The 20,857-nt window shown below is 38.8% G+C and overlaps 1 protein-coding gene across 2 annotated transcripts in view; it reads right to left on the bottom strand.

Moving 5' to 3' along the window:
- The window catches only part of LOC146328703 (exocyst complex component 3-like protein 2), a 63,269-nt gene extending 46,589 nt beyond the window's left edge, over positions 1 to 16,680 (bottom strand). The window contains exon 1 of one of the 2 annotated variants that reach the window (XM_084717692.1): positions 16,452 to 16,680. The gene's annotated coding sequence lies outside the window, so the exon portion shown is untranslated. Of the gene's footprint in view, positions 1 to 6,804; positions 7,014 to 16,451 lie in introns of those variants that run through there. The other variant, XM_084717691.1, reaches the window with a different exon arrangement.
- Positions 16,681 to 20,857: the final 4,177 nt, after the last annotated feature.

Genomic DNA, 20,857 nt, shown 5'->3' with positions numbered 1-20,857 from the left:
CGAGTTTACAGAACATCAGTCTGAAGACATTTATCAGAGCCTGAGGAGAACAAGTTCAAATGTGAGCTGATAAATGAGGCGTTAATGTTCTCCTTTGTTCTGTGAAGGTTTTCTGCTGTTCTGCATTACAGCCAACATGTTCTCGCTTACGCCCAGAACGTCATGTATGACGGTTTAGGGCTGTCACTGCTTCCAAACATCAAGTTAGGACAAATTTGAAATGACTTGCAATTTATTTAAATGAATTTTCAGCTCAGGACAGCTTTTCCTTTTTTCTTCTTTTATTTTGAAAGTGCATCAGTTTAGTTCAGGGGTCTGCAACCTTTAAGATTAAAAGAGACATTTTTGACCAAAAAAAAAAAAAAAAAAAAAGCTCAAGAAGGCAAGAACCCCAGACCTGTGGAACGTCTTGTGAGAGAGATCATTTTAATGTTTGTGTAACATCACAATAAAGGAACAACATACACAAATCTCACAAGAGTTTCGTAAATCAGAGGTTCCCTTCCAGACACAACTAAAGAAAAGTGTTTCAGGGTTCCCCAAACTCTACATAACATTAAAAACAGACTACGATCTCTCTCTCTAAATCCAGAGCTAACGTTAGCTCAGCTGTTTGTTTACCAGGCAGACAGGACGTACTGGTTGTAACACTGCTGTCGCCCTCGTGGACGGTCCAGGACAAATTTCTAATCATGTGAAGAGTCCTTTAGGACTGCATGAAAAAAGATTGATATTGCAATTATTTTTACTGAAATGTCTATGCTGTATGTGATGATTAGTGGGAATGATCATTTTTTCCTCACTAACAACCTTTATGGTTGTTTCTCTGCAGAGGACAGGCAGGTCACTGCAGCTAACAATTACTGTCACCATCAGATAATCGGCCAATCATTTTCTGATGAACTGTTACTCCTGTTAAATATCTCATTTTGTCCAACAAACCGTCCAAAAGATCTCAAGTTTACTTTCATGTGTGACAATGTAAAGAAACACCAAGCAGTGTTCAACACTGTTCTTTATTTAACAATCATTAAACTGTCCCGGGGACATGTGGTGTTGAATTTGGTGCAGTCTGGACATGTTCTAACAAACTCTGAATAAACAGGTGGACTGTTGTCTGTGCAGCGGTGGGGGGCGGGGCTTCAGAACCCTGTACTATAATGACATGAATTCAATACAGAGCAACCTCCCATTCCTATAATCAATGAACTCAAACAGTCACAGCTTCAGAGGTCATGTCCTCTGTGTTTTCTTATTTAAACTGAGGTTTTAGAAACCAGGTGGGAGTTTAAAAGGTGTAACAGGTAACAAAACAAACCAATATACTTTATCTCAGGACATGCAACCCATTATTTTCTATCTGCGTCCAAATAATACGACTTTTAGTTTCAAACTGCCTGAAGGAAATACAGCGATCTTTCCTGTAACAACATCAGAGCTGTTCGTCCACACATGAACTGGTGTGACACCTGATCTGACACCAAAACATCAACACCTGAGGCTGCTTCATCAGCAGGTTCACGTGGAGACTCTGCACCACGCTGCTGTTGTTAAACCTGTTTGACTGAGGAAGATTTTTTTTAATCTGACAGGAATCAGTTTTATATTTGATCTGAAGGCTGCAGCAGCACGATATCAAGGTTACAGTTTGGGTTGTGGACAAAACAAGACATTTGAAGATGTCACCTTGGACCCCCGGGAAACACTGATTGACATTTTTCACAATCATCTCACTTTTTAAGACAAACTATTAATCAATTAATCGAGAAATCTCAAAATTTCAGGGCAACACACTGCAATTAATGTCCAACTCAAATTTTGAAAAAGTTTTACCAAACTACTGATCTTTTGTTGAGATAATTTACTTCCTTTCTTTGGATAAACTTAAATCTTTGAGGTTTAGAAACCCAAAAGGCTGTATTTAAATTCTATAAAGTGAAACTGATTTTCTAATGTTTTCAATGAAAACTATTTAATTTTCAGACACCAAAATAAAGACAAATCAGGTTCACAGCTGAGTTTCTAAACCTCAAAGATTCAAATTTATTTAAAGAAGACAAGTAAATGGTCTCAATTAAAGATTGAAATAAACTTCAGGAAAAAAAGAAAATTCAATAGTTGTAGCTCCAGACTTTCCAAAAAAGTCTCTTTTGACGGTAAAGGTTGCAGAGCCCTGGGTTAAAGTGTTGGAGCTGCATGACTAAGTAAACAGAAAGCAGAAGAAGCTGAGTTTAGTTTTACTGCAGTGTGAAGGATCTGACTACGTCCTGGTCGCCTGTGAAGGTTGTTGAGGCTCATAAAGTCGGTTCACAGGGAGGGTGTGTCAGTCTGTTCACAGCCTCTGTGTTCTTTTCCATCACGACTGTTTTATTACCACTGATCATCAGTCAAACTTTAACTGACCAACAGCTATTAGGGTGTGTGTGTGTGTGTGTGTGTGTGTGTGTGTGTGTGTGTGTGTGTGTAATCATGGAGATAATTTCAGTGCCACACTGTTAAAAAAAAGAATAGTTGAGACGATGTATAATTTCAAGGTAAAACACTGCAGCAGATTTTTGAGTTTTGAAATAAACTTAAAAAAGGTCTGATTAATTATGATTATTATTAATCTAATCATTAGTTACTGTACGTGGGTCTGTGGCCTGCATGACCATTTTAAACGGGTGTAACAGATCGCAGGATTCCCGGACAGATCGACGGTTCGGCCTGCATGTGATCCACAGACTTCATGTAACCGTCACAGTGTGAAACTGTTTTGGTCTCTCTGTTACTTTGATCTCAGTAATAAAACCTGAAATCTGACAGCAGAGTGTCAGTGAACAGACAGGACAGATTCTGCTGTGTTTTAATCTGCAGCTCGTCTCTGTGAAGAGACACTGACGTCACACGACCTCCAGTGACATCATCACCACGACTTCAGACATTTACACTGGTGTAACTATGCTGTCGTCATAGAAACAGATCATAAGATGGTGATATTTACTGAAACTTTGGTGATATCTGCTGTCTAAACCTCTATACACACACACACACACACACACACACACACACACACACACACACACACACAGTTCCTCTCAGCTCACTGGAGCAGCTGTGTGTCTGTTGTTATTGTCATTATTATTATTATTATGTCATTAGATTTCACCTTGGTTTTTTTTTTTTACTGCTAATCTGAAAAATGATCTGATCTGTGACTCGAAACTGTGATACGAGACATTAATTTTGTGATCTGTTGCACTCCTTGTATTTTATATGTATAATTCATGATATTCCTTTGTTACTCGATGTTGGATGTATTTTAATGTAAAGGACAGCATAAATCATTCTGTCTAATAAAAGAGTGAAGCAGAATTCTTTAAGTTGACATTCTGGGTTTTAGGTCCAGTGAGGAGTTCAGTGGATCATATTTGCAGACTGACTCGGAAATAAGTTACTGTTACTGTTACATTTGTTGTGTCTTGCAAACAGAATTTGCTGCTATGTATAAAAAAAAAATGGAGATTCAACAAGAAACCAAAATGTTTTCTAGTGTTTATCTGTTCTTTTTGGGCGTTTCTCTTGTTAAGCTCTTTAAACAGATTTGGAAAAGATGACGTGATGCTGTGAAGCAGATTTATTCGTCACATGATGTTTAATGGACGACATGTTGCAGGAAAGTTGTGTTTAGTTCACATCACTAACAGTAAAGAGGTCAAAGGTCAAAGAAAGATGGAGAAAGGTTCAGACACGAGTTCTGTTTTCTGCTCAGCAGGAAGTGAAACACAGAGAGTCTTTTCTGTTCTTCTGTTACATCATTCATTCATTCATTCCTCTCTTATTCCACCTTGTGATCACATGCAGCACGTCTGAAGAGGAGGAGGAAGAGGAGGACACAGACGAAGGTAAAGAAAGTAAAATAGAACTTTGATTCTTCTTCTTATTCTCTTTTTTTGCAGCTTATTAAATTCAAACCTGCTGACTCATCAGGCTGCACATCCAGAAACTATGCAGAACCCTCAGAGAATGTGTCAGTGAACGCAGCGCGGAATAACAGCTCTCTGTGGACACACACACACACACACACACACACACACACACACACACTCATCTCTGACATCATGTGACCAGCTGATGTCATCAGTCGCTGCATCAACACACGAGACCAGAGACACAGTCCTGTTCGCACGGTAACCCCAGACCTGTGACAGATCATCATCCCACCCAAAGTCATGATCTTTACTGAACCAACCAATCAGGTGCTCCGACTGACAGACAGTGAGTCTGTGTTCAGATGGTTGTTGTTGTTTCAGGGTTATTATGTGTTTTTATATTGTTTTTTTCTAAGTTTGTTTTGAGTTTCTTTAACTGTCTAATAAAGACATTTTAAAGTCAGAAGTAACCCGACTAGATGTTTCTGTCCCTGAACATCTGTACTGTCACATCATTAACATCAGTAATTTGTACAGTGAATCACACGAATCACATGAACCCAGAGATTCCCCATCAGCTGTGACCATCTCTGAACTACAGCTGTGAAATTAATCACAATAAAATATCAATATCAAGGCCGCGGGCAAAACTGCAGAATCAAAACACTTTTTCAAGTTTTTGAAAAAGACAAAATGTGAGAAAACATGATTATAGTGAGGGACTGTAGAGCTGCAGAGATGAGCTGAACTAAAAATATTGTTTGTTTGGTTCAGATCATTTCCACTAATCATATCACATATCGCAATTTCAGTGAAAATAATTACAACATGACTTTTTTTACCAAATCATGCAGCTCTAATATTAACTCTGTCAACCAGAGGACACTGTGACGGATCATCTGCCAGAACAAACAGCAGAAGAAGAATCTGATGTTCTGCAGCATCAAAACATCGGTGCTAAGCTTCGCGGGTCAGAGAACACCGTGACCAGACCACAGAGCCCGTGGACAGAGGGGACGGAGAGGACAGAGGGGACGGAGGGGACAGAAGGGACGGAGGGACAGAGAGGACAGAGGGACAGAGAGGACAGAGTTGACAGGGAGGGGCTGCTCACACCGCAGGCCCTGGGACTCACACTGCAGCAGAGAGTGCTCCAACCCTGGGCCTCAATTAATAACAATTAATCAATGACAGATTGATCGGCCATTAATAATCTGATCAATCATCTAAAATTTAATTGATTTTCTATCACATAAATATCTGAAACATGAAGCTCTTTATATGTTTTGTAGGCTACACTTCAAGGATTGTTGAAAGGTTCTTCGTACCATAATATAAAACAGTTCTCTGTAGAACCACCTGCATGTGTTCTAGATAAAACCCTTGGAATATAAAAAGGTTCTTGGTAGAACCCCTGGTTGGATTCCTGTTAGCACCCTTAGAAAGGTAGAAAGGTTCTAGAGAGAACCTCCAGAGAGAGTTCTTGGTGGAACCACTGCAGCATAAAGGGTTCTCTTTAGAACTTCTCACAGATGGGTCTAGGTGAAACCTTTCAGGTGGTAGATGGGAATGATGGGTTCTATGCAGAGCTCTTTGAAAGGGTTCCAAGTGATTTTTTGTAAAACATTCTATCAGGAACCAAAAATGGTTCTCCTATGGGGACAAGCTGAAGAACCTTATGTGGTTCTAGTTATCAGCTTTATTTCTCAGGGTGTAATGCTGTCAGAGAACATGGAACATGTTGCCATGGAAATAAAACTTTGTTTTAATGGTTGCTTGGTGAACATAACATTTTAAGATTTTGAAAGTTTGATTAATTGATTAATTCATTTTACCAATAAACGATAAAGGACAGAGCTGACAGTTTGCAGCCCATGATTTACACACACACACACACACACACACACACACATTTAATTTAGTTATTTTTCTGGCTCTTCCTCTCATCTCCTGGAGTCTTAACCAAACCAAACCCATAACCAATACATGCTTAACTCTGACCTCAACCACCAAACCAAAAATCTGCACGTCTCCAACTGCAGACAGATCATGTCCTCGTGGGACGAGCCATCAGTCACCAAGTCTCACACTCTGTCTCTGAGCTGCAGGTCTGGACTCTCTGCTCTTTATTCATGAAACAACAGAGTTGGTTAATAAGTGCAGCCTCAAACGCACCGTGGTCTCCTCCACTGAGGAGTCAAAGTATTTCAGAGTCAAAACTCTGCTGAGTCAGCATTTATCAGAGGAGTCCAACTGAGACCATGAGCGGACACTTTTTACACTTAAGTTAAGTCGGAGTTATTGAAACTTTACTGCAACAAAACTGTGGACCTTTGACCTTCAGACTGACCCCAGACCTGCACTCAATACCATTAAAACTCTGAGGACACACAGACGAGCTGTCTGCAACTCAATCAATCAGACAAATCGATTAATCCAAAATATTAAACTCACATTTCGTTGAAAACGTCTAGTTTCACCTCCTAAAGTGTCAGTTTTTCTATTTTTGCTAAATTTCTGAGTTTTGTACAGACATTTGAACGCCACTTTCAGCTTTACAAAAGGGCATTTTCACTCATTTCTTGCATTTTATAAACATTTAGACCAAAATAATAACGTAATAAATTATTCTAGATTGTTTGGAACAGTTTGCAACAGTTGCCTTCTTCCAAATAAAATAAAGTAGAATAAAATAATCTGTTATTCTAGTTTGAAACTAGAATATATCAAATAATTCCGCTCATTTTTAGTTAAAATCACCTTTTGCGGTTCAAACTCCAACACAATAAACTTAATTTGAGATTTGATTAAATCACCAAACAAACTCAAAGCTTCTGCACATTAAAGCTGTCTTCATTAAACTCCACCGTCTTCAGTGTGTTTTATTACTCACAGCTGGGAGTCATGGTGGCGGATCAGCGGCTCAAACTCTCAGCAGAATCCGGACTGAAGCGTCTGAAGCGCGGACACAAAGTCAGAAGTTGAGGGAGAGACGCGGAGCTCCGAGCAGCTCAGACCCGCTGCTGAAACTGATCAGCTGTAACTCGGCGTCACCCCAGAGACCGACAGAGGAGCAGAGCAACAGACCGACACACCGACAGGAGCAGCAGGGAGGCGCACGATGTGCACTGCTGCGTTCATGCGCGGTCGGAAATGTTGAAATCGAAAAAGGAGCGACGACAGAAAAAGTTAAACTGGTGATTTATTTAATGTGACTTAAACTGCAATTTGATACGTCAGCTTCCCTCTGTTGAGGAATTTACAAGAGGGTGTGGTCAACATTATGTTTGACATTTATGGACATTTTCAGTGGGAGTGAAAGGATGAATTCATTTCACCACAAAAAAAACAAAACAAAAAACATAAAGATTTATCGTCTTTATTTTTAATCTCAGGTAAAGTTGAGTTCCTCAGATGGTTTATTTGAGTAATATTCTACATTAATCCACAAGAAGAGCACTGCAGGAACGAGTCCTAAAACAGAGAAATGAGTTAGTACCTGTGGTTTCCTCGTCTGGAGCTGGATTTATTTTTTTTTTTATGTATTTTTGATGTGATGTCAGAGATAAAGTCTGTGGTTAACACAAGCTAAAAGATTTTCATGTTTTGTTCTACAACATTAAATGTATGAACACCCCACTCCTGAATTTAGAAGCTTTTATGTGTTGTGTAGCTTTAAACACTAACATTCATATAAAACACTAACATAAAAACTAATATTAGCATATAAACTTAATATTGGCATAATAACAAACGTTAGCATAAAAAACTATTGTTAACATAATTAACTAATTTAACATAAAACACTTCTGTTAATTAGCATAAGAACCTATCATTTCCTTCTTTCTTATGATCGGTGTGAACATCCCAACACTCTGCTCAGTGTGAATTCAACAGGGGACACACACACACACACACACACACACACACACACACACTTCTACAGCATCTAACTACAAGGGCCACGATAAAAAAAAGAAAAGTCTTGTGTCTCTGTGTTTTCCTTGTTGCTCTTTTTTTAATTGTAGATTATACTGGTGTTGCAGCCAAGGAACTGTCCTTTTAAATGAGCTGTCAAATAAACAAATATAACAAACAAAATACAAACAATAGGTAGATACACGACTCGACTGCTGATCTCAGCTCTCATACAGACTCGCTGCCTTCCACACTTCCTGTCCAGAACATTGAAGAGACTGGACAAGAGCTTCAGGACTTCAGTGGATTTGTTCGTGTATCAGAGTCCAACAGTAGACTCAGTGCTTGTTAGCCTGTTAGCTTGTTAGCCTGTTAGCTGGATATCATTAGTGCTACCTGCAGACTGTGTTGCAAATCTGTACTGCAGTTTAGTTAACAGTTTTACTGTTTTGTATTTTGATTTAAAAACTTTTATCATCTCATTTTCTTATGTCTGCTGCTTTCATAAAAAAATAAATATTAAAAAAAATGTACATTTGAGTTGATTAAAGGGCTCCTAAAGTCTTGAAAAGTTATATTGTTTTATCTTGTGCACATAAGATGCTACCTGTTGAAGATTTTTAGTTTTTTTGCTGTAAAAATAATGCAGCACCAAAACTGTTCTCACAGTCAGTGAAGTCACTTCATGATTACATATATTATCGGTTTTGCGTCGCCTACAGCTTCACAGACAGAAACAGACCTCAGGATCATGAGGGTCAGGACGGGATCACACTGGGACGACTCCCGAGTGCTTTATGGTTCCTGCAGAACAAACACATCCTCCTGATCTGCTTAAAGTCCCACCCTCAATGTCAAACTGCTTCCTGTTTCTTAATTTCCTCAAACGGAAAAAAAATCTGAAACTTTTCAATCAACAAAGACGTTATTACAGTGTGTATGTGTGTGTGTGTGTGTGTGTGTGTGTGTGTGTGTGTGTGTGTGTGTGTGTGTGTGTGTGTGTGTGTACATTCCTGTAGCTGGGAGTCATCGGTCACTCTGCTGGTAAACACACACACACACCTCACAAAAGAGCTGACACCATATTCATTAACCCCACTTTCAACACACACACACACACACACACTCTCTCTCTCTCTGACCTCACCTGCGCTCACAGATGATTTCAGCTCCCTGCTGATCATTTTAAAAATCAAACTGTCAGATTTTACTGTTAATATTCTTCAGAAATAATTCAACTTGACCTCACAGCAGAACAACAGAACAGGTTGACTGTCAGTACGATCCAGTACTGTCTACATGTCTCGGGCAGTCCAGTATTGTCTCATACAGTCCAGTATTGTCTAGTGCAGTCCAGTATTGTCTCATGCAGTCCAGTATTGTCTCATGCAGTCCAGTATTGTCTCATACAGTCCAGTATTGTCTAGTGCAGTGTGCGGGAGTGACTCACAAACAACATCTAGGCCATAAATGTACCAGCGACAGTTTTACCAGAACTTAAAGCTGTTATAGACAATGTTACTTTGGCATCAATGATCCAAAAGAACAAAAGAGCCACATATAGCTCCGGAGCAGGAGGTTGCAGACCCCTATTTCAGTTAATCTGCTCTGTGACGGTAAACTTAAACTAATCACAGGTCATATAGAGACCAGGCCTTCCTATTGGTTGTACTACTAGTGCAGCTGCAAGTGTATGTTCCTTCAGTGAGAATCTGAATCAATGGCTGAAACTCCTGCAGGAAACGTCACCATAAAACAGAATTATCAGACAGAGAATTCTTAAAAAGAGTCCAGCAATATGCTCAACCCAGGAGTTTGTCAGCTCACTTGGATTCTTTTGACTTCACCTTGTGTTCATTCTGTTATGACCCTGTGGGTCAATTGTGATTTTGCATGTGTTTTTCTTTGCTGCAATGTTTCCTCTTCCCGGCATGCGTGTGTGAGTTCTCTCTCCCTCTCTCTCATGTTGAGTCAAGGGTTCCCCAATTCACATCTATCACAGAGCTTTACCGAGGGCTGAGTGGACCAGGCAGAGCTGAGAAACAGAGCCGACAGGCAGCTGCTCAGAGTCGGGGAGCTTTGAAGGAGAGGGTCGGTGGCAGGCTGGAGCTTCAGGAGGAAGAAACATCAGTATCTATCTATCTATCTATCTATCTATCTATCTATCTATCTATCTATCTATCTATCTATCTATCTATAATAACAGTGGTGACTTGGTGAGAAAATAGTTTAGACTTCCAACTGTGACACACACACAAATACACTCTAAGGTTATCGTGCACATTAATCACAGAGGACATGTGGAGGTTCACACACAGACACACACACACAGACACACACACACACACACACACACACACACACACACACACACACACAGTCGACATGTCTGCTCTGGGTTGTTGTCCAACAGAAAGTCTCCAGGGTCAAAAAACTGCAGACACTCATAAATCAAAACGTTTCATACATCAGGCCTCATTTTGTGATCCTGAACATCGTGTTCTTATGTTTGGTTAGCAATGCAATGCTGTGCAGAAAGAAAGAAAGAAAGAAAGAAAGAAAGAAAGAAAGAAAGAAAGAAAGAAAGAAAGAAAGACCTAATACCTTTTTATGTTTTTGTGTCACTTCTCTGGTATTTGTCGTATCATTCACGTAGCCTTTGTCACCACCTCCTGACACAGCATGCATGTTTATGTGTTAGGAATAATTTTTGGTACTATTATATTGTGGTACACTGTATTGTTGTCCTGTTTAATTTTTATGACTGTACTGTACCATCCTCAAAATCACAGAGTTAATGATGCTTTGTTCTTTCCAAGGGCAGCTGGGGAGTCAGGGACACACTGGGTAGTTTTTGTTCTGTGTCTGGGTTCATTGTTTATTACCTGGCTATATAAGTTCACAAGTTAGTAACTCAAACCATGATCTTTTCCTAAACAAACCATTTTAAAACATTAACCACACGGTGATAAAGCTCTGGTCACTGTCGGCCTGTCGCTGGTTCTCTGTGTGTCATTTTGGGAGTAAATCTTTCCAATAATGACAGCGGTGTCTGATCCTCTGCAGTGAAACCAGAACATGAATCTTTGTGTTTCAGCTCATTTATTCTTGGAAACGTTCTGCGTTGTGAAAGCGTCGAGATGAATGTTTGAGGAGAAAGTTTGAGCTGAGTCAGCAGCACTTTGTGGTCTCATCAGGTCAGTGGGTCAAATAAAGAGAAGTCCAGAAACCAGAGCGAGGTTTGTATTCTGCTGCTGCGGCTGTCGCTGTTGGTTTCATGTTCAGCAGCTCAGAGTCAGAATCGAAACACAAAACAGAGGAAAAAAAAATCATGGTTGTGTCAATAAATCTGTCAATTCTTCGGTTAAACACAGCTGATAAGATTTACTCTGATTTCTCAACACGTTTCTTTCTTTTCACTAAGTCAGCGTCTGTCTGTCACGTGTTCAGTTTGTCTTTGTCTATTTTAATACAGTAAATTATTACTGACTGAACTAATCAGATTTATTGATTGAACCAAATATTGGGGGGAGGAGATCGGTGCAACTTTTCCACCATTTCACAGAGTTACACATGAAAATATGAGGAGAGGAATGAGAAAGAGACATCAGAGAAACAGCAGGTACACTCTTAGAAATAAGTGTTCCAAAAGGGTTCTTCCTCAAGGGTTGAGAGAACAATTTGCCTCTGAAGAACTGTTTTTTTGAAGAAAGGGTTTGTCAACACGTCTTGGTAGAATCCGCAGGTGGGTTCTAGATAAAACCATTAAAACATAAAAAGGTTCTTTATAGAACCTGGGCGGGGTTTTGTTAGCACCCTTAGAAGGTGGAAAGGCTCTCGATAGAACCTCAGAGAGGGTTGTTGATTTCAATGAAGGAATCATTTATCAAGGGTTCTTTGTACTGTAATATAAAAGGGTTCTCAGATTAAACCTTTGGGATATAAAATAGTCCTTGGTAGAACCCCCTGGATGGGTTCTTGTGAGCACCCCTAAACAGTGGAAACGTTCTGGACAGAAACCCAGAGAGGGTTGTTGAACTCCATGAAGAACTCTTTTTTTTGTCAAGGGTTCTTTGGTCCATGATGTCAAAGAGTTCTCAGATAAAACCTTTGGGATATAAAATGGTTCTTGAACCCACTGGGGTTTTTGTTAGCACCCTTAGACAGTGGAAATGTTCTGGACTGCCAGGGAGAGTTCTGGGTGGAGTCATTACACCATAGAATGGTTCTCTTTTAGACCCTGGGAGGAACCAAAAACTTTTATTCTATGGCTACAAGCCAAAGAACCCTTTATGGTTCCCATTAGCACCTTTATTTCTAAGAGTGTAGAACCAGAATATGCTCCCATTTCACTCTGAGCATTAAGAGTTTAAACCAAACCAGAGTCTGTGATTGTTGGAACAGTAGAAAGAAGAACCAGGATGGTTTCAGTGAGTTTTATTTTGTTTCCGTCCAGTTTGAATGAAGTTTGTTTTGCGACGATAAAAGAGTCTGGTGTCTTTGAACAGAGCCATAAATCATCTGTTTCTGATTCAACAAAACTGATTTTACTCTTTAATAAAAGGTTCTGTGTCTGTATGGATTCTTTCAGAATGTCATCAGACACACAGAATAACAACCTGATTCTGTCAGTGACAGTCTGACTGTCCACAGTAGGATTTCTTTCCAGCCTGTTTCACAGCTGACGGCTGCAGCGTCTCCTTCAGTACTGGACACATTTCAGACATTGTTGTCACCATCAGTCACTGAGACACAAAAACAACACTTTGCAAGAACAGTCCCGTCACACCACCGCAGCTTTAATGTTGTCTTTACGCTGGACAACAACCAGGAGACGAAGAAACTTTGAGGTAATTATATTTTCATGAGTAGATTTTAAAGGCCACACTTTTATTTGTACTTAAGTTTTCATTACACTATGTAATCTACTTAGTTACTTTTAAAATCATGACTGAGTACTGAGTACAAGTTGAATTAATATTCAAACCTTTACCTGTATTTTTGTAGCCAATCAGGTGATCTGATCCCAAACAGACCAATGAAAACCAGAACATGTGGACAAAAAACTAAACACTGCAGCAGCAGCAGCAGTTTTGAATAAATGATGTTAATGATTAATCATTAAACAATTTATCATGATTGAGAATTTAACCAATTAAAAATGCATTCATGGATATTTAATCAACAGTCTGGTGAAACTGTTGAAAAAGGGAACTAAAACTTAAAATAATCTGTGTAGAACCTCAGTCCTGCAGGAAGAACCCTTTTAGAACCCTTATTTCTAAGAGTGTAACTCAAACTTTTCTACCTGCAGTGGGAAAATGGTCAATCACCTATTTTTAGCAGGTTTAGCCACATTTAAAAAAACCTGACAATGACAGTTTTATACCAAAATTTAACAAATACCAAATTATTTAATAATATGAAATAAAATAAAAAAGCAAACAAACAAATAAAAATACCAAAATACCCAGATATACGAGCTAATTTTGGTATAAAAATGGTGTGATATGAGAGAGTTAACGTGTGAGGAGAATTTACTGAAACACTTCATTTCTTTGCATGTTTCATTAATAAACTGTCACATGCAGCGTGTGAACAAACTTCAGTTTAAAAACAGTGTAATATCCCTTTAACCATGTCACATATTCACTGAATTATTTGCATTGTGTCACTTCCTCTTCACGTATTTAACTGTGTGTCTCCAGAGTCCAGTGGAGTTCAATATAGAAACAGACTGGATGTTATCGTCCTGAGACAGGAAGTGGGCTCTGACTGCAGTGTTACATCATAATTACTTCCTCCCAGCATGCACTGGGGCTCACCTTGGCAGGGCGTCCCGGTGAGCAGCAGAACAGAAAATAAAGGTTTGGCAGCGGTGGGGCTGCACTGAGTGATCAGGTAGTATTGATGACCTGAACTCAACCCGGGACTGTATCAATCAGTCAACACACACACACACACACACACACACACACACACACACACACACACACAGAGAGAGAGAGAGAAAGTTTTACACAGATTTTCATAGAGGAAGGTGTCCGTCAGCACACACACCCAGCTGAGGAAACACACACACTGAGCTGTAACAGTATCTTAAATGAACTCAGCGGGATCTTTTAAAGGAACATTCCAACAGTTTTTTGTTTTTTGTTTTTTTAAATTCTTCAGAATAGTGAAGTTTGATATCAATTGATATCAATAATTATTGATCATGTAGGTTGTGATTGATGATGTTGTGATCATGATCATGTTGAGTGGAAGCAGCTAAAGTGATAAAAGAAGTGTATTGTGTTAGTACTGTTCAGAAATGACATCACTGTGATGTATTACTCTACTGTGAGGTACCCTTTAAAGGGACAGTTTCTAATTATATTTAGGATTTGGATGAAACTTTATATTTCAATTTAAAACCAATTAAAAACTAATCAATTCATGTGTAACAGATTACAGTAATCTTTTTTAAAGCTGGTCCAAAGAAACATTTTTTTCAGCGTTTAATCAACCTGAACAACAGAGGAAACAAGTATTAGCCAATCGGAAGCAAAGTTCCCGGAGTGAGGGTGGGAAAAAAAACTTAAGAATCAGTCAGTCACGATCTTTGATGAGTCTGACAGCTGCACAAAGAACAAAAAGTGGCATTATCTTTGACAGACGGTCTTTAAAGGACAGGGGACAGAATCTGCCTCTGCTGGGACGCTGGTGTGTATAATGTGCTGATACAGTAAATTAAAAAATCATTCCTAACTTTTTGTATAAACCCTTCCAACAGCTCCACATCTGCAGGAGTACAGCTGGATCCTGCAGCCTCATGGTGTCACTGCAGCTGGATTGAATGAAACTCAGTGAGTGAAAGTCAGTAACCAGAAACCTTTAATTTGAAAACTGTCAATTTAAGAGGAGCTTTACAAACATCATCCATTCTTAAGTTCTATTTCATTTTCTGTGCATTAGTGCTCCTGAAATATATAATAATAGTAAAAATATGTCTTTATTCTCTTATTAGATCAGAATTTCCAAACATTTTTGTATGAAAAAACAAATGTCTCAGTTAATTTTGGTAAGTGTCCGTTCACAAATATCAGATGATGATGTTGATGATGCGAGGCTGTAAAAGTCTCTTGACTTCTCTGTAGTTTGTTTAACAGATTTAGCATCTCTGTCATGTTACTGTCAGTATGAACTGTCTGTTGTAGGAACACTGGAAGGTTTTTTGCAGTAATGCTGTGATTCACGGTGCTGCTGCACACCTCCATGTTTGAATGGGCATGTAGTCACAGTGTACAACGGAAAATAAAACCACGGTGTAATTCTAATTCCAGTTTAATTCATAGTCTTATATAACACTCAGAACTCAAACACATGAGAATATGGACGCTAAAATTCCCAGAATTCCACACATGTGTTTTCTAAGAAAACTTGACCACGTTTTGGTTTAGTTCCCGGGACAGACGGAGACACTGGACTGTCCAGCAGTCATGTTGTCCTGCTCTGAATATAAATGATGATTTATGATGTGAAATTTGTTCTAAAGACAAAATTTAATCTGAAACATAAAAAGAGAGACTGGAGCCAAAATCAACAGTCTGTCCTGCAGGACTGGACTGTCTGTCAACACCTGCATCCCTGAACTCTGACTGTCAGGAGACACACACAGAGACACACAGACACACAGACACACAGACACACACACACAGACACACACACACACACACACACACTGTCTCCATTATATTGCACTGACTTAATTTCCTGATCTGAACCTTAGAAGTCCCTAAAATTTAACATTTATGTTGTTCTGCTGTTTGGTTCCAAAACTACAGAAGCCTGTTTCTGCCAATGAGATGGGAAAAAAAAAGTCCTACAAGTCATTGGTTCTCAACCTGGGGTCTGAGCTCCACTCAGCAGGACACCAGGAATCACAGAGGGTCCTCAACACTTCAGATCATTAAAATCTGATCTGCACGTGTCGACTAAAATCACAGCTTCAGGTTTCATACACCTTTTCCGAAGTCACATGAAAGCACTTTTCAATCTTTACCAGCAGCTTCCAACTGATGGTAAATTACATATTTATATACAAAATGATTATTTCTCCTCTTCATCACATTAATTCAGGTGTTATTGTGTTTTTATGAACCAATATGATGTTTTGTGACAGACAGTTTCATGTCACGTTTGTAAGTAAACTTGCTTCCTGTTCAGGTTGTGAATTTTGTGCATTTTCCTTCACTGATAGTTGAAAATACTAACAACTGATTAATTGATGAATCATTAAAGGGATAGTTCAACCCTTAACCTCATGTCAATTGAAGGTCAGGTTTAGTTTTTTAGTCCACAACATTTTCTGACATTTTATGGACCAAATAACTAATCGATTAGTAGAAAAATTATTGCCAGATTGATCACTAGTTGAAAAATAAGTCCCAACACATGTTTGGACGTATTTTTCCTTCCTACATCAGTCCCCCTGCTGCTTCTCAAAAACTGGGGGCGTGTCGACCACCATCTGGAGAAGTGCCTCATACAACCACACTTTAAAAAATGTGAACTGTCCCTTTAAAATAAAATAAAATAACATCAGTAATCACACACACAGATTAAAGGAGCAGCTCTTACCTTTGTCTTCTGTTTTTTTGTAGAATTAAGTAATCCAGGAGTTCCTCAGGACTGTGACATCTCTGCCACTGTGTGTGTGTGTGTGTGTGTGTGTGTGTGTGTGTGTGTGTCAGCAGCTGGTTTGCAGGTTGTCTGTACTCCACAGTCTTGGATTTGTCTCTTCACGTTCTTCTGATATTCCTACAGATGTTGTCCTCCTCTGCTCTGTGAGACGTTCTCCCAGGTTCTCCTGGGTTCCTCTGTCCTCTGTCCTCTGTCCGTCCTCCTGCCACCGGTCTCTGTGTCTCCTCGTTGAGCTCCGGGGAGTTCTGCTCCTTGTTTCCTGTTTGTTTTATTTTCTAGCTGCAGCAGGAAATGGTCATCTTTTCCTCTTCCTCCTCTTCCTCCCACCCCCCGCCACCACCCCAACTGTGGACCCCCAGCACACACACACACACACACTCCACGCCCTGGACCCTCTGCAGCAGCAGCAGCGTCCCCTGGTGGAGTTTTAGGGTTTGCTGCCTTAGATGACGACACACTGAATCTCAGGTCAGCAAACACCTGAGATGATACCAAGTCACAAGTTAATTCTTAAGTCTTAAGTCTTTGCACTCCAGTACCAAGTCTTAAACTTTGAGTTTTACATCCTAAAAAGTCATAATGTAACAGTGAGTTTGATTTACAAAGTTCCTCAGCTGTTAAGCTAAAGTTAGCGACAGTGGAAAAGTTTTGGCTAACCAGTTAGCGGTTCACTACTTTAGCAACACGTGAAGCTCTCTGTCCGTCAGGAAACTCTGTGAAACACCAAGAGTTGAAGCTGAGGACATTTACAATCTGAATAGCTACAATCTGATCTCAGTACTGTCGTGTAGGTGACGTTGGCTCAATACACATCTGATAAAAACACTTAAACATGAATTTTGTCTTCATGGGAACTTTGAGGTCGAGGTTTCGTTTTTATCTGTCTGTAGTTTTTTTTATATTAGTGTGGTATGAAGAGTAAATGTGTGTGTATTAAACCTTATCGATCAGTGATTATTTCCTTTGACCTCAGTCTGTTTCTCTCAGCTCTCATGTGTCCCTCAGAGGGGCAGCACCTCACAGTTTGAGAACCTCAGCACAGTTTGTTTAAGTTCTCCTGATAAAAAAAAATCTTGAGCCAACATGTATGTTTTATATAAAGTGTGTCTCCTCCTCTGTGTACAGACTCTGATCTCAGATCAGCGTCTCTCTGGGTGTTGCCTGGATACGATTTCCATCCATTAAAATGTGATGAGAGATTTTTGGGGCCCCTCGCTGAACTGTGGAACAGAGAAGCTGAACTGCAGTCAGCAGCTATAAGACATGAATAGAGACACTGCAGTGTTAATAATGTCACAGAGCTCAACACACTCTCAGCTCTGTGAAACACAGTGTCATAGAAAGGAAGTAAAAGAAAGTAAAAAGACATATCTTCAATAATTAAAAAATAATAATAAAATAATTGGTTTGAAAATGGTCAGATTCAGCAAAATGCCACTGAACTTCAACTTCTCATTCTTTGATAGTTTTCAGATAATTTGACTTCCTGACAGATAATCTTCATAGAAAATATGAATCTTATACCATCATCAGTGGTGTTGGTGACAAACCAGGAGACACACCACCAGCAGACAGAACAGACTCCTTTTGGCCTCTTTGTTTCACTTTGATGTATTAATTAAAACACATGTTCTTCTTTCATGTCAGTTTCTGTAAAAGCTGTCCTTCAGCTTTTAACACGTTTAATTTCAAATTTTTCCCAAACATGAAAATATCCTAATCTTGTGTCATTAATAGCCATTTGAAATAATCAGTCATTATTTTTTGAAAAGTTGTTACTGTTACTGATAAGGCACAGATGTGTTTTCACAATAAATCAATCTATTCTAATCTATCTATCAATCTAATCTATTTTTAATAAGCAAAGCAATCAAACTGGAACTGTTGGGAAGGATTAAAGATTAATAACAGACACATGAAAAACTGAAAATGAGGTGGATACAATTACTGCTATTATTTAATCAACACTAAAAAGGCCTCAAAATAAATTCTAAAAATGTCAGTGAATATTACAGAATATAAAAAACTCAGTCCAACATAAAGTAACTGAAAACTATAGAAAGTAAGCAGAGGCCACTTGTTGAGAGGCAGACAACACTGAGGAGTGTCCAGAGGTGTGACCACTATTCATCACAGGTACAACACAGCAAACATCACAACAAACAATGGTACAGTCTATATGGTGCCCTACTGCATTTACAAAACAAATAAACCAGATGGTTTAAGAAATAAAATCCCAAAATAACTCAAGGAAAGCAGACATAAGAACTTTATTCCTGTATTTCTTTGATCGACTGATGTATTTATTCTCTCCCCTGTTGACTTAATGAGTAGGATTTGTCTGAGCTGTTCATAAACACACCACACAGATGATTGGTGAGTCTCATTCCCAGGATGTTAAATACATTTTAATTTGATAAAATGTCCTGAGCAGCAAAATAATGAGAAATACAGTCAGAGGTCTTCAGAAACAGACAGCAGCACACACTGACAGAGAGTCAGTGATGACGAGAGGGTTTATCTTTATATATTATGTCTGTACATTATTTTTAAAGGAAAATGTTGCATATTATGCCTTTAATTTCTATCTGTTTATTTAAATTAATCCTGAAGTTATTTATTTATTTATTTCAGTGATTAATTATTTCCTTATTGACTATTTCCATGTCTATTTGTTACATATCAATCCATATTTATTTATTAACATTCTTTATTTATTGCCCATATATATACTCTGTTTTGGATCAGTCTAAATGTTAAATGTTTCCTATGTCTCTCTGTGGATGTGCAAATCAAATCTAATTCAGAAGCCTCCATCATCGCCATGGTTACTGAGTCAGACACACAGTAAATGTGATGAACTTTATAGTGCCATAAACATGGAGAAATTCTGTAATTAATCCTCAGGATTTGAAGCTCTGTGATTGGCTATTTGTTAGTGAGATGCACCATGGGATTCATAGTTGATTTCTCTCCTTCAGTTTTTATGTTTCACAGGTTTCTTGACCTGTTATCAAAGATATTTTCTAACAGCTGTTCAACTTTTTTTCTGATGATTTTACAGTTTCATGTCCATCAGAGTCTGTGTTAAAATGATCTGTCTCCCTCTGCTGATACGAAGCTGAACTACATGCATTTAATCACCTAAACAATAATTAATTGATCATTGATCAAATAAAATAAATATAGAGACCAGATAACATTATGGCAGATTACATAATCATACACTGAAAAAATAATGTAAATGAAATCAAAAACAAGAACAAGTGCATTTAAGATAAATGATTAATGATTGATAAACAGTTAGATGGTGATTGAATGAAAACTGGAGAAGTACACACAGAGTGAAGACACTATTTTAATCCTGAATAATTTCACCTGGAGGAGATATTATTATTGACAGGAAGCTAAGTTGTTTTTTTTATACTTCTCTCTTTTTTTTTTCCAGTATTTTATCAGCACTGTAATTTTCCTGACATCTCATTCACTCCATCTCCGACATGACGAGTGAAATCCTTCCAGACTTGACCAGTGGACCCAGCATCCAGACTTCAGGTCCAGGTAGGACTGAGGGATTTTGGGAGGGGCTGCTTGTTTACTTCACTGCAGTCGACATTGACAGAGTTCACCATCAAATAATCACGTCTGAGTTATGCTCAGATTTTAGATTGTTTTCATAACCAAAGAAATAGAAGTACATGTTCAGTTTGTGTTTCAGAGCCACACATGTCCAGGTGGTGTTCAGGTGCTGAGTGACTCCGTCTTTCTAGTTCAATATACAACCTGTGTGATGACAGCAGACAGGTTCACAGTTCAGTCACACACTGGTTTCTCAGCTTTGCTCACTGATTTTTGATTTTTGATTTTTGATTTCTTTGTTGATTCAGTTCATCACAGTCTGACCTGTTAACCAGCCTGGTGCAGACAGAAAGAACTCAATTACTTTAACAGTTTCTGTAAAGAAAAGTAACTAATTCATGAGTACAGTAACTTTTTTAAATTTTTAATTTCTGTTTCAATTTCATTTTCAGGGCAAACAGCTATATTATTTTAGTGACAACAGATTTATTTCCATCATTGTACCCGTTAAACTGATGGGAGTTATTAATACACCTGACCACCAGGGGGAAGCAACGACCAGCATCGCTACCTGTCAACAGTACCTTTACTGTCCTGTAAGACAGTAGGACTTGGTAAAAGACTCACAACATGCTGAAATGTTAACTGAAGGTTGCAACAGTGGTTACTACTAATTACATGACGCCATTTTCATCACAATGAGGAAAAGCTTTGCCAAACTGATCAGGTGACCAGGCAGCATTTGTCTGCTGTCCTCTGCAGCT

The sequence above is a fragment of the Lutjanus erythropterus genome, chromosome 4 (genome assembly GCF_056507025.1).
Source record: "Lutjanus erythropterus isolate fLutEry1 chromosome 4, fLutEry1.hap2, whole genome shotgun sequence".
NCBI classification, from domain to species: Eukaryota; Metazoa; Chordata; class Actinopteri; order Lutjaniformes; family Lutjanidae; genus Lutjanus; species Lutjanus erythropterus.
The sequence above is the reverse complement of the archived record's forward strand: the minus strand, read 5'-3'. Positions and strand labels throughout refer to the sequence as shown.